This window comes from Notamacropus eugenii, chromosome 1 (assembly GCF_028372415.1).
Source record: "Notamacropus eugenii isolate mMacEug1 chromosome 1, mMacEug1.pri_v2, whole genome shotgun sequence".
NCBI lineage: Eukaryota > Metazoa > Chordata > Mammalia > Diprotodontia > Macropodidae > Notamacropus > Notamacropus eugenii.
The window spans coordinates 585830504-585843203 of record NC_092872.1 but is presented as its reverse complement, the minus strand read 5'-3'; the positions used below and the strand labels follow the sequence as shown (position 1 = coordinate 585843203).

General features: G+C 38.7%; 1 long non-coding RNA gene across 1 annotated transcript; it reads right to left on the bottom strand.

Annotated features, from left to right (window-relative positions):
* Window positions 1–576: 576 nt before the first annotated feature.
* LOC140527806 (uncharacterized) lies at window positions 577–12111 on the bottom strand. The gene is made up of 3 exons (XR_011974930.1): window positions 11864–12111; window positions 7364–7469; window positions 577–843 (listed from the first exon to the last, which is right to left on the bottom strand). It is a non-coding gene; the product is annotated as an uncharacterized lncRNA (long non-coding RNA).
* Window positions 12112–12700: the final 589 nt, after the last annotated feature.

The following is a 12700-nucleotide window of genomic DNA, read 5'->3' as shown; positions in this document are numbered from 1 at the left end:
ATCTCTGGCCCACAACTCTCCCTTTAACTGGATAGTTCCTGGCTAGGGATGCAGGCATTTCAGCTACTGTGAATAAATAGGAACTCAGCTGCAAGTAAAGGGGCGAAGCAACCCCACCTTTCCATTAGAGCCAATGAACCAGATAATTGCTCTCCGGAGAGAGAACCAGCTTTAATCATAATATGTTGGCTCACCCCCTTGGTTCTTTGCACCCCAGTTGCTGCCCTTCACACCCTGAATACACACAACTGAATCAGGGCACATGGTAAACTCATTCCTAAGTTACTGATTCCCAGCCTTTAAACAGTTTTGTTACCCCTTCTAGTTGTCTGTTTAATGGCATATAAATTTCTCTCCCCTCCTCTGAAAAGTGATGACTAAAAAAAAATAGAAAAGCAAATTAATATTAATTTAGGTCTGAAGAATTGTTCTTATTTTGGGGAGAATTTCACCACCCCCTTTGAGACTAGTTGACAACCCATGGGATATCCCCAAACCCACAGTAGCCATCACTGATCTAACTCTACTTCTAGATACTGCAAAATTGCCACAGATGGACCATGAAGCCTGAACATGTTTTTAAAATTTATCTATCTATTTATTTATTTATTTGTCTTTAATAGCAGATTGGTCCAGGCCAAATCTAGAAAGTTTTAAACAAAGCACTGCAAGCTTTCACTTAGATCTCATAAAATAAATTAATTCACGGAGCTTATTTCCATGTTGATTCCACTGATTCGATTTAAAACAAATTGATACATGAGCCTCATCATAATACAGAAGTCATCTTCATTTTTGGAATAATAAGTCTCCATGATGTTTTCTTCTCTCCTGCTGCATAAACTGTAGAATAGAAAATTAGATTTTAATCAATCAGCAAATATTCCTTTCCTCCCCTCTAAGCAGGGAGCTACAGGGTAAAGAAATCCCTTGGGTTGCAATATGGCTGGGGGCTAGAAGAGGGTCAAGGTGGAGAGGAATGACTTGGTTTTGGGGTTTCTTCCAAAGGAACTTAGATAAAGCCAAGTTAACCAAATTCATCCAACCCAGGATACTGCCACTTTCCCCAAAGTAGCCCTGATACACCAATAGCCTAAGGCCAAAGGCAGAAATACAGATATTTAAAAATTCAGAACAGCCCTGAGGCACACCTCAGGGTTTAGGTGGAGCCCTCCAGAAGAAGCCAGTCTTCTGCCTCAGTGACATAGAAGGACACCTCCCATTCTGCACCACCCACTTCCCTGCTACTTCAGTATCGTTTTCAAAGAGGATGCTAGCATAGGGACAAATAAGACAATTAAAAACTTCTACCTGAACTTTTTTTCAACTACCCAAAGGCCCCTTTCATCTTCAAGGCACTGGCATTATAAGTCTTATTAATTATAGATCAATTTCTAATTTGATGCTATCAGTAATGATTGTAGGGGGTCTCATTAGAGAGAGATTAAAAACTGACTCAGAGACTAATTATTTTGCAAAAGAAATTTCTGGCTAACTAGATTCATGCTAAATTGTATCTCTGCAGTTTGGGGGTCATTTTTTAAAGCACATCTTTTAAGAATGGCACAAATATTTTTCTTGTCTTTCTGTAGCTTGTCTCTAGCTACTTTTTGCATTTAGTCACATTTACATAAACCCTTTGGATATGTCAGCTGATAATATTATAGTCTGCCTAAGCACCAAGGACAGAGACTACATTTGGAGTTGGTTTGCTTAGGATATCTGAATGTTCTGCATTTATAAAAATAAGTGAGGGAGGCAACAAAGGAGGATTTATGCTTTGATCAGCGGTCATTCTATGTCAATCTTAACCAGGCCAAGCAGCCAGGGCTTAGCTTCCTTCTCCCTGTGGTCCAAAGACTGGCCTCGTGGTTTTCCATTGGACTGTGTCACCATTAGGGAGACAACTAAGGAGCAATGGCCACTGAGGTCAGGAGAGGAGAAGGGGATAGGCTCCTTGACCCCTTTTCTGTCCTTATCTGCCTTCCTGACCTCACAGCCTCTATGGAACACAAATCATTATCCCTAGGATATGCCACTCCATTCTTATAGTTAAATTTGCCCCAGAGGCTCAGATCCATATGACATCTTTGTTCCATATCAAAGTATCAGCTCACCTCATATATGTGAGGTACATAGAGAATTTAATTGATTAATGATTGCTAATGGATTATAATCAAGTCACAGTCTATTAGGTTAAAAATTAGTTTTATTTGCTTAAAGCATTAGTAGAGGATATAAATTCTTTGAAGACCTACAAACTCACTTTTTTTTCTTTGCATAATGCCTGCCACATAAAGGTCTTTAACAAATGCTAACTCATTAATTTCTACTTCCTATTTAGTGTCTCACCTTTCCCATTCACTTTCATTTGCTTTCATTTATTTATTTTTATTTGCTCGTTCATTTATTTATTTATCTATTCATCCATTCATTTATGCTCTCTACTGTATTTATTCATACTTCCTTGTTTTCCTCCTAACTAGATGGGAATATCCTCCAGGTTACAGACCATGCCTCTGCTGGTTCCGTATGTTATCTTAGAAACAACAGCAGCGAAAGAACCTTTAATATATGCTTGTATATTGAACTGTCCGTGAATTTACCAATTTCTCTACTCTTCCCTGAGTGTTGAGAAGTAAATAATATAATAAACCTTCCATTATTAGAGAATTAGTTGGTCCCTCCACACTGAATTTTTCCAGAGTTCATCGCATCACTTACTCAACCATCCTGGGGTTTCTTCTTAAAGGATTAGGATGTTGGGCCCAAGGATTTGAATTCAAAATAACTTGGTCCGATTGGGAAAGGGTCATAAATGAGGAGGATGACTTGCAATAAGGGATAGCTACAAGCCAGTGAATTGAGAATGGAAAAGAAATTATAAACCACAAAGCAGGATAGAAAGAGATGATGAATCTGGGGTGGGAAGCACATACAGTATGGAAATAGAGAATCTCAAATTCAAAATGAGAGGCTCAGGTCAGAAGGGACACAGATTGAATGGGGGATTCAGAGAGAAAATGTGATTGAGTCTGAAGGAGATGGGTCACTTCACTGCAGAGTGCCACCAATTAACAGGAAGATGTGCAGTTAAGGACGACAATTACAATGTAGCTGCTGTACAAATTTAAACAAAGCAAACTCTAGGGATTATGCTGTTGCTGGGTTTTGTTTTGTTTTTTTAATGCACTTAGCTATAGCTTTTGACATTGTCTTATACTGTGGTTGTGAACCCCTGAAATTTCTGCTTTTTCGAAGATATGAGAGAGCACATAGTTTAGGAGCAGATTTATTGAAGTAAGACTGGAAAATATCATGCTTATAAGCACAAGCTGTAGTGTTCTAAAACCCTTAGATTGGATGGCATCATTAAAGGCATCCATCAAGGAGAGATGCACTACAAAAGAGGAGTCCGGTAGTGGCAGCAGGTTCTTTGGGGTACACAAATAATGATGTACAGGACAATTACAGATCACCTTTAGCTTCTATTTGACTTTACCAAGTTGAATATAGGCATAAAGATTTCAAAAAGATACTAAATTATTTTAAATAGCACATAGATTATTGAATCAAGGTGAAGAGTGCCACTTCAACTGATTTCCATGTATGCCAGAGACATCTTGCTTCAGTGTAGTGGTGTTCCCTTAGTATTTTGGATATTTTGAATCATCATAACTGAAAACCTGGACTCTAGTTCTGGCTTCTCTGACTTAATAGCTGTGTTTCCCTAGGCAAGTCTTATAGTGAGGCTAATCTTCAGTTAATTTATCAGTAAAATATAGACCTTGAGAATTCATTCAATAAATATTTATTTCATGCCTACCGAGGTGTTTAAGTTTGACTGGAGTCCCCCCTTAGATGTAGGGGGAGCAATCTGAAGGAAGCCTAGAAAGGTAGAGTGACATGAGGTTTTAGAAACGTTGAATTCTAAATAGAAAATTCTGAATTTAATTAGTAAACAATCAGGAATCACCAAGACGTTGAGTATTGGAGTGATTTGACAGTGTCCCTTTCAGTTGTAAATTGACAAACCTTCCAATCCAATAATCTTCTAGAAAATAATGACACAATAGTTAGCTTTTATATAGCACTTTAAGATTTACAAAGTATTTTGCATTCATTATCTCATTTGATCACAAGAAAGATTATTCCCACTGTGGTCAAATGGATAGAATAAAGAAGAGAGAAAGATGAGGTGGAAAGATTTTATAATGAGGCCCTGTAACAGCCCAGGCAGGTATGGTAATGAGAGTCTGCCTTAAGGTGGTAGCTTCTTGTCTTTTGTCCTTCATTCAGGAAGGTGATACCATGACTTTTAAATGAATTAGATTTAAGTGACGGAGTACTGTGCAAAGTCACCAGTCTCACTTTATCCTCTGGAGCCATGTGGGTCCAGAGGCAAGATACAGATCAGGACAATTGGAGATGGCCCCGGATGTAGTGGTCTTTTAAAGTTAAGGTCTTTCCCAAGTCTCAGTTTGACTAAGGCTGCACCCATTCAGTGATGAAGGCTACCTAAGAAATCAGGCAAAGAATGACCTCTTTTCCCTAGTCAAAAACAAGAACAAAAACAAAAACAAAATGATCTAGGAAGGAAAGACCTCACAGTTTCAGGCCGAAACAGGAACAATTGCTATTTATGCTCACTCTGAGCCATCAGGGTTCAAACACTGACCAACTGAGGCCTGGTCTGGGATCTATTGTTGGCCAAACTATGAGAGCAGTGGGGATAGGGTGGACAGGACAAATCTGAAAGGAGTTTCACAGGTGGAATTGAGTACTTGCCAAATGGACATGAGAGTAGAAGTGTCTCTGATACCACTAGTGTCAACATGGGAGTTCAGGTAAAGACAGGAATGGAAAAGTTAGGGGCAAGAAGAGATTTTTTAGGAGAGAACAGTAAGAGCTGATTTGGGATACAGTGAGTTGGAAGTGCCTGGGGGAAGATAGTCTCTTGGAGCTTTCGGCAGGGGCGGGGGGAGGGGGGCACTAGAGTTCAATCAATCAACCAACAAGCATTTAATAAGCATGAACTAGGAGCCAGTCACCCTGCTAGGCAAATGAATATAAATAAAAGAATGAAATCATTACTATTTAGAAGGAATTTGCATTCTAATAGGGGAGAGAACATTTCTCCAATCCTTTCTCCATGACTCAGGCCGTGGGCTGAGGATGAATGTTTGAGAGCTATACTGGTGGCCAATGAAACCATAAGCATGAATGAGACTAGCAAAGGAGAGAAAATAGAATGTAAGTCCTTTGAGGACAGGGACTGTTTCTATTTTTGCCTTTGCCTCCTCAATGCTTGGCATTGGGTCTGATACATCTTAGGCACTTATTAAATTCTTGCTGAATTAAAAGACAAAATCTTGGGGAGCACCCAGATAAAGGGAATAGGAAGAAAATGAGGAGCTGCTAAAGCAGAGAGAGGGAAGAGAAATTAGGCAGATTGAAAGAGGATTAGGTGAGTGTGCGTGTCCTTCATTGCTAAAGAAGATCATGCCATCCGAGAAATGATGACATGACTTGCACTTGACTTTGTTTTGAGTGAGGGAGGGCTATGCAGGTTACCAGCCTCACTCCTCCTCCAGAGCCATCTGCATCCAGTGACCAGATATTCATCAGGATGACTGGAGATGACCCAGGATGAGGCAATTAGGGTTAAGTGACTTGCTCAAGGTCACACAGCTAGTGAGTGTCCAGTGTCTGAGGTGAAATTTGAACTCAGGTCCTCCTGACTCTTGTACTAATGATCTATCCATTGTATCCCTATGGATGGCAGGGAAGATAACTAGAGAGAACATATCCAGGAAGATATGGACAGCAATATCAAGCTGGACTGGATGAAGACTAAAAAAGACTAAAAAATGGAAACTGAGTTTGGTGAGTGGGAACTTTGAAATGCCATTTTGATCTGAAAGCCTAATTGTGAGAGGCTAAGGAAAAAGTGGGGCCTGGGCAGCTGTGCAATAAATCCAGCCTCAGACACTTACCAGCTGTGGCTGTGAGTCACTTAACTGTTGTCTGTCTCTGTTTTTTCAACTCTAATAGAGGGATAATGATGATACCTACTTCACCAGATTGTTATAAGAATCCAATGAGGTAATATTTGAAAAGTGCTCAGCACAGTGCCTGGAAAAGAGTAGGTTAACTACCTATAAACACTTGTTTCCTTCCTTCTGTTGAAGAAGTAGAAGTATTGGGTATAAACTTTATCAAAAGGGTAAGCAATAAAGGAAAGGAGAGAAATGAGGTGGTTTCTATATAGAATTGAAAGGCCAAAAGCAGGTCATTTTAAGCGTAATAGCTCCTCAGAGACTACCTCCCTGGCTCTCAGGCTTGCAGATTCCCCTCCCCACTATATACCCCTTAATATCCCCCTACCTCTCCCCTCTGCTCCCCTGCTGGGGGGGAAAGAAGATTAGCTACTCTAGATTCAACAATGTTCTTCAAAGTCTGTATTTATATAACTATAATTCATGAGCCCCCAGTAGCATTCTCACTAATGGTTAATAGATAAGAGTGAACTCAAAGCAAAGGTATTTACTAAGATAGCAGGGATAGAAGCTACGAAATATTTCTTCCATAAACCTGGGGCTCACTTTTCTACAAATCCACACAATCAGTGGGAAGAGTAGGACATAAACGTAAATTAAACATTAAATTATCAATGAGGCAGAAAACATGAGGAGTACATGTAGCCAAGGCATCATACACTTCCTGTACAGTAGAATCCCAATGTCTTTTCTCTTTTCTCTTCCTGTGGTTTCCTCATCTTGCTTCAACCTAGCTAGAGCATCTTTTCTGAATCTTAACTCTTCTCTAAGCTCAATTCCTCCCTACCAGGGCTAGTTCTTTCTTGAACACGTATCTGTTGCCAGAGGATATGCTCCATGAAACTGCTTCCTGCACCTAGGTCTCTGATACCTAGAGGATATGTCCTTTACAATAAAATCAGCCACATGAACTGTGTTTGGACAGCCAATAGCTAGTTGGTTTCTCTAATCATATCAAAGGGAACCTCTGTATACTTCCTAAAGGGGTAATAAGACATAAACAATCTTTATGCTTTTTTTTAAGCATATAGGGACGGAGAGGTGGGACTAGAAAGGGGAGAAAAAAGACAGCGACTGGTCAGGAACTAACACCTCCTCCACCTTCATCAGCCCTTAGAAGACTGAAGAGATCCAAAGATATATATATGGAGACAGATGGGAAGGGACTAGCAGTGAGAGAGTATTTGATACTATGGGAAGGAAAGTGTTTGGATTTCACTCAGTGATGGAATTTTTAGCTGGAAGCGACTTTGAGAGAATTCAGACTGGATCTTTCATTTATTATATGAAGTTAAATGACTTACCTAAGGTCACGTAGCTAGTTGACAGGGCCAGGATTTGAATTTAGATCTTCTGGTTTCCAGTCTAAATGTCTTTCCACTTTTAACCTTATACTTCTGTTTGACCGACCTGACCAAGTTGAACATAGGCATAGATATCATAGACATTTCACAATGATATTAAAAGACACTATATTGTTCTTAAGTAATATATAGATTATTGTGTTAAGATTGAGGGACACTCAACTGATGTGTTTTTAGCTACATATGCCAGAGGACACTGTGGTTCAGGGTAGTGATGCTCCCTTAGATCGAGGGATATTTTAAATAATCTTGTCTTGATTTCTCTATCTCAATAGTTCTGTAACTCTGGGTGAGTCATGTAATGATGACAATGCTCATTTTTCTTGTCTGTAAAATGGAGATCTGAGAATTCATTTCAATAAATATTTTATTGAGTGTTCACTACTGCGTGTCAGACACTGCACTAGTTTCTAGGACTGAGAGACAAAAATGAAATGATCTCTGCTTCAAGAAGGTTGCATCCTGCTGTGGGGTTCAGTTCCCAGCTCTGATAGTTATTGGTGCTGACTCTCTGAAGTATCTTTTCCTTTCTGCTTACTTTATCAGTAAAATGCAGATAATTATACTTAAGACTATTTACCTAATAGGAAAGTGCTTTGTAATCCTTAGCAAATGGCAACTGATATAAAAGCAGAAAAGTTGTGTCAAGCTTTTCACTTTATGAAAAGCCTGGCATTTACCATTCCATATTCTAGGCATCCTTTGGCACCTAAAGATCTGAAATACTGCTGTGTAGTAGAAGCCTATTGCATTGAAGGCTATACTTATATTAAGTCAAAATCTACTGCCCTGTAACTTCCATATATTATTCATAGTTCTGTCCTCTGGAGCCAAGCAGAATAAATCTAATACCTCTTCCATATGACAACCTTTCAAATATCTGAAGACAGCTATGATGATCCCCTTAGTCATCTCTTCTCCAGGCTAAACCCCACTAGTTCCCCAGGCCAATCTTCATAGAGCATAGTTTAGAGTTCTTTTCCCATCCTGGCTGCCACTTCTGGAGAGACTCCAGCTTATCAATATTCTAAATAAAATATGAATAACTAAAGACATCCATCCTACCTGCCCCATCTGGTTGGGGTGAGATAAGCAAGGTAAAAGTTCTTTGTAAATTCCAAAGTTCTAGAAAAATACAAATATTGTGGTTAAGGACCCAGATTCTAACTGACCTTGGCCATGTCACAGTGCCATTTTGTCCAATTGTTCGAACTTAATTTGGAGAGTGAAAAGGCACTTAAGGAAGGTAGGTTTTGTGTGAGGCTGAGGACTAGGTGGTGGAACATTTTGTAATTTCACAAGTGTTAAAATCTAAGAGATGTGAATTTTCCATCCAAGTGGAGCTTGTTTCTCCATAACAATGCATACGCATATGCTTATTAAAACTATATTTTTGCTGACGTGCTCCAAACTGCTTCATTCCATATACTGCACACATAAGAAATATTCTTATCATGATGATATATGCACTCTCACTTGCCTGGCTTTTTTTTAGAGACAGACATATTCATTTTTTATTCTTTTGAATTGCCATTGGACAGTATACACTTTCAGTTAAAGTCTTTGCTTTGAGTGTGGTGTCCAGTGGCCATTTCCTGTTTGAATTTAAATGAAGAAATTGATAGAATTTGGAATTATCTGGAATTTCTTGTTTTTATGTCAATCACATAATATACTCTTGGTATTACAATACCCCTAATAATAAGGCAGATATTATTTTCCAACAAGTTAAAATAACCACCATATAAATAAAAAGTATATTATTCATGCCTGTTGTATACTTACTTCTATGTCCATTAATATTAATTATCTGTATTTTCTTCCAGGCAGTTTAAAGCTCCACATATTTTATAACCAAAATTATTAAGAGTTATAATATTGCAATATATATTATCTCTATAAAAGGAGAAATAAATGCCAATCAAAAGGACTCCTGATTGCTTCATTTACATTGCAAATGCCTTTACCCACTAATCACATTAATGGGTTGCACACACAAAGCCCTTTCTTTTCAAAATCCATTACATCATTTTGCCTCAAACATTCTCTGGTGGTGGGGGCAGGCCCAGGGAGACTACAGTTATCTCCAGTGCCCTTAGGGATTCTCTTGTCTGAGCTCCCCCCCAAACATAGAGACAAAGGTCATCTTCCCTTCTTTCTCACATGGGTCTGAAGCTAATAACCCACAGCTATAGGAGTTTCCCTAGTGAGTAGAAGAGGCTCAACTATGTACATAGTGACCATGCTGTCCACCAAGCTGAAATCTGAGTCAGTAGTGCATCTAGAAGTTTCATCCACAGCTATAATGGAGATAACTCTCGTTGCCCAAGTCCTTAGCAATTTTTGTTTTTTTAGAACCAGGGAAAAAACACGTCTTTCTAAAGCCAAGTTTACTCTGAGAAGTATAGACCATTAGCACTTGAAGGAACCCTAGAGATCATCTAGTTAAACCTTACCATTTTATAGATCAGGAAACTGAGGCTGACAGAAAAGACACGAGTCATTCCCCATTGTCTCCCAATTCCTGATCCAATTCCTGTCCAGCTATACAATATTGCCAGAGCCTCTGGAACTGGGCCATATATTTTCCATAAAGGTAAAACTTATTTTTTTGTGATTATTTTTTTTTATGAACTTGACAGTCATAAACAAACACAAGCATTTTCATCAACCATGATAGAGAGAAAATGGGAATTCCATAAGAATCCATGAAGTCAGGCATTTTTCCCAAGCTCTCCTCCCATGACTGGAATGCTCTCCTTCCTCATCTCAAACTTTGGGCTTCCCTGGCTTCCTTTAAGTCCCAGCTAAAATCCTATCTTCTACAAGACACCTTTTCTGATCACCCTTAAAGCCACAGCCTTCCCTCTGTGATTATCTCGGATTTATCTTGTCTCTAGTTTAGATTACATTTATTTGTTCACCCTAATCTGGAGCTAGTGTTTGCTTTTGCTTCCCCCATTAGACTGTAAAATGCAGTTTCCTTAAAGAGATAAAGATAGGGCAGGACAGTGAGCAGTCAGGGTGGGATGCTCTTTAGACCACGGGAAGAGGAAGAAGGGGAGCAAGGACCCTTTGACAGTCTTGATCAGCAATCTGCTTATGCCAGGGTTTCACAACTCCTCCACTCCTCCCAATGAACTCAGCAGGGGTCCCACAGAACAGGGCCATTTAGGGATGTGAAGAAGGGACAGTTGTTTCTTAGGCTGAGGGGCAGTCTCATTCAATTCAATATATGATTACTTTCCCACCTCCGATGTCACAGGTAAGGAGGCACCAATTAGTGAGGCTTAAAAGGATATGGGAATTTCTAGACAAGTAAGATGTTCCTAAGAAGAAGAAAAATGGGGCTTAATAGTAGTTAGCATTTATAGAACACTTCAAGGTTTGTGAAGTGCTTTGCAAATATTATGATCTTCACATGGGTAGAGGGGAAGGGAGTGAACATTTATTTAGTGCCTAGTGTGTTCCAGGCTCTGTGCTAAGTTGTTTTGTTTTTGTTTTTTTTGTTTTTTTGCTGTTGTTTTGTTTTTTACAAATATTATCTCATTTGATCCAGCAAAAGGTAGATGCTTCTATTACCCTCATTTTACAGATGAAAAAACTGAGGCTAAGACTTCTCTAGGGTCACATGGCTAGAGCAAGCATCGGAAAGTCAGAAGGGAAACTCAGAGTGTTTCTGATTCCAACACTATGCCCTTCACCAGCTTTGCTGCTTTTAGTAGGTATCTGAAAGAGGAAAGGTGTCTGCAGTGAGGAAAGACAGCTTGCTGCAGTGAGGCCAGAGGTCATAGTGCTTAGATGTGGAGTAATAAGGATTTGTCTTCAAATCCTAACTCACTCGCTTAACAGCTGTATGGTGCTGGGGGAGACCCTAGGCAGTAATTTACCCCCCACTGCAACGTACAACAATAACAACTAATCATAATAACTAATAATAATTGCAATAATGACAAATAATAAAAACTAATCATGATAATAGTCACAAAATAATGTTAATCACTATTACCATTATTACTAATTATATTGCTAATTATCTTACTCATGTTGAAAATATAACAGCTAAAATGGTGATTATGGTGATAACAATAACCAATGATGAGAATAGCCATTAATGATTACAATAACAAAATAATAGCCATCAATATTATTAATTATATAATTGATCATGGCATTAATAACTAATAATGATATTAATAACTAATAATGATGAACATGGTAATGATAACTAATGATGGTTACAATAATTAATAATGTTAATAACAATAACTAGCATTTATGTAGCATTTGGAGGATTATTAAAAATATTATCTCGTCTTACTCTCAAAACAACCCCAGAAGGTAGTAAATTAGTATTATTATCCCCATTTTACAGATGAGGAAAGAAGCTACTCAGGGTAAAACTAAATCACCTCCAATTAACTGAGAAACCATACATACCTCAAGTCATGGTTCCCTTTCCCCTGCTTTTTGAAGGATTCTCTATTTGAATTGTGAAAAATGAACGAGGAAGAGAAAATCAACTTTTGAATTTAAGTGTCAGTCGGCTGCTTCAGCTAGCAAACCAGTAAAGGCTAAATAAGGTGTCCATCCCAGAGTTCTCTAAACATGGCATTTGTAACTTTGGAAATGCTTCTAATCTAGTTCCTTCCTGGGCTTCTCCGTTGATCTCCTTGTCTCTTACCTTCTAAGTTTGGGCTCCTAATTAGAGCCTTGGAGAGACCAGGCTCGGTGCTAGCTTCACACCTGTAATTGTCTAGTTGAAGACTCCAGGGATAGGGATAGTGAAGGAGGATATAAAAACCAATTACTCTTTAGTTTTGTGAAAAGTTCATAATATCAGGAGTCATTAAAATTATTTGTCTTTGTTCTTCCTGATAAATAAAGGTTTTAGAAAAATCCTAAGTAAAATGATGTCATGTGAATATAATAGTAGAATATGACTATCTTTAGGGGAGGTGTTGTTCTGGAAAATTGAGCTTTCTGGAGATTTGACAGTTTACTCCTTTAAACCACAAACCTTGTTATTCCTTCCTTCCTTCCTACCTAGTTGTGTGACCCTGGGCAAGGCTGTTTGCCTCAGTTTCCCCAACTGTAAAGTGAGCTAAAGAAGGAAGTGGCAAATCCTTCTAGTATCTTTGCCCAAAACAACAAAAACAACAAACAAACAAACAAACAAATGAAGTCACACAGAACTGGGACAAGACTGAAACAACTGAAAGCTATTTCACTTAAAGTAACTGATAAGATACCCAATCAATCCATTCATTCATAGGC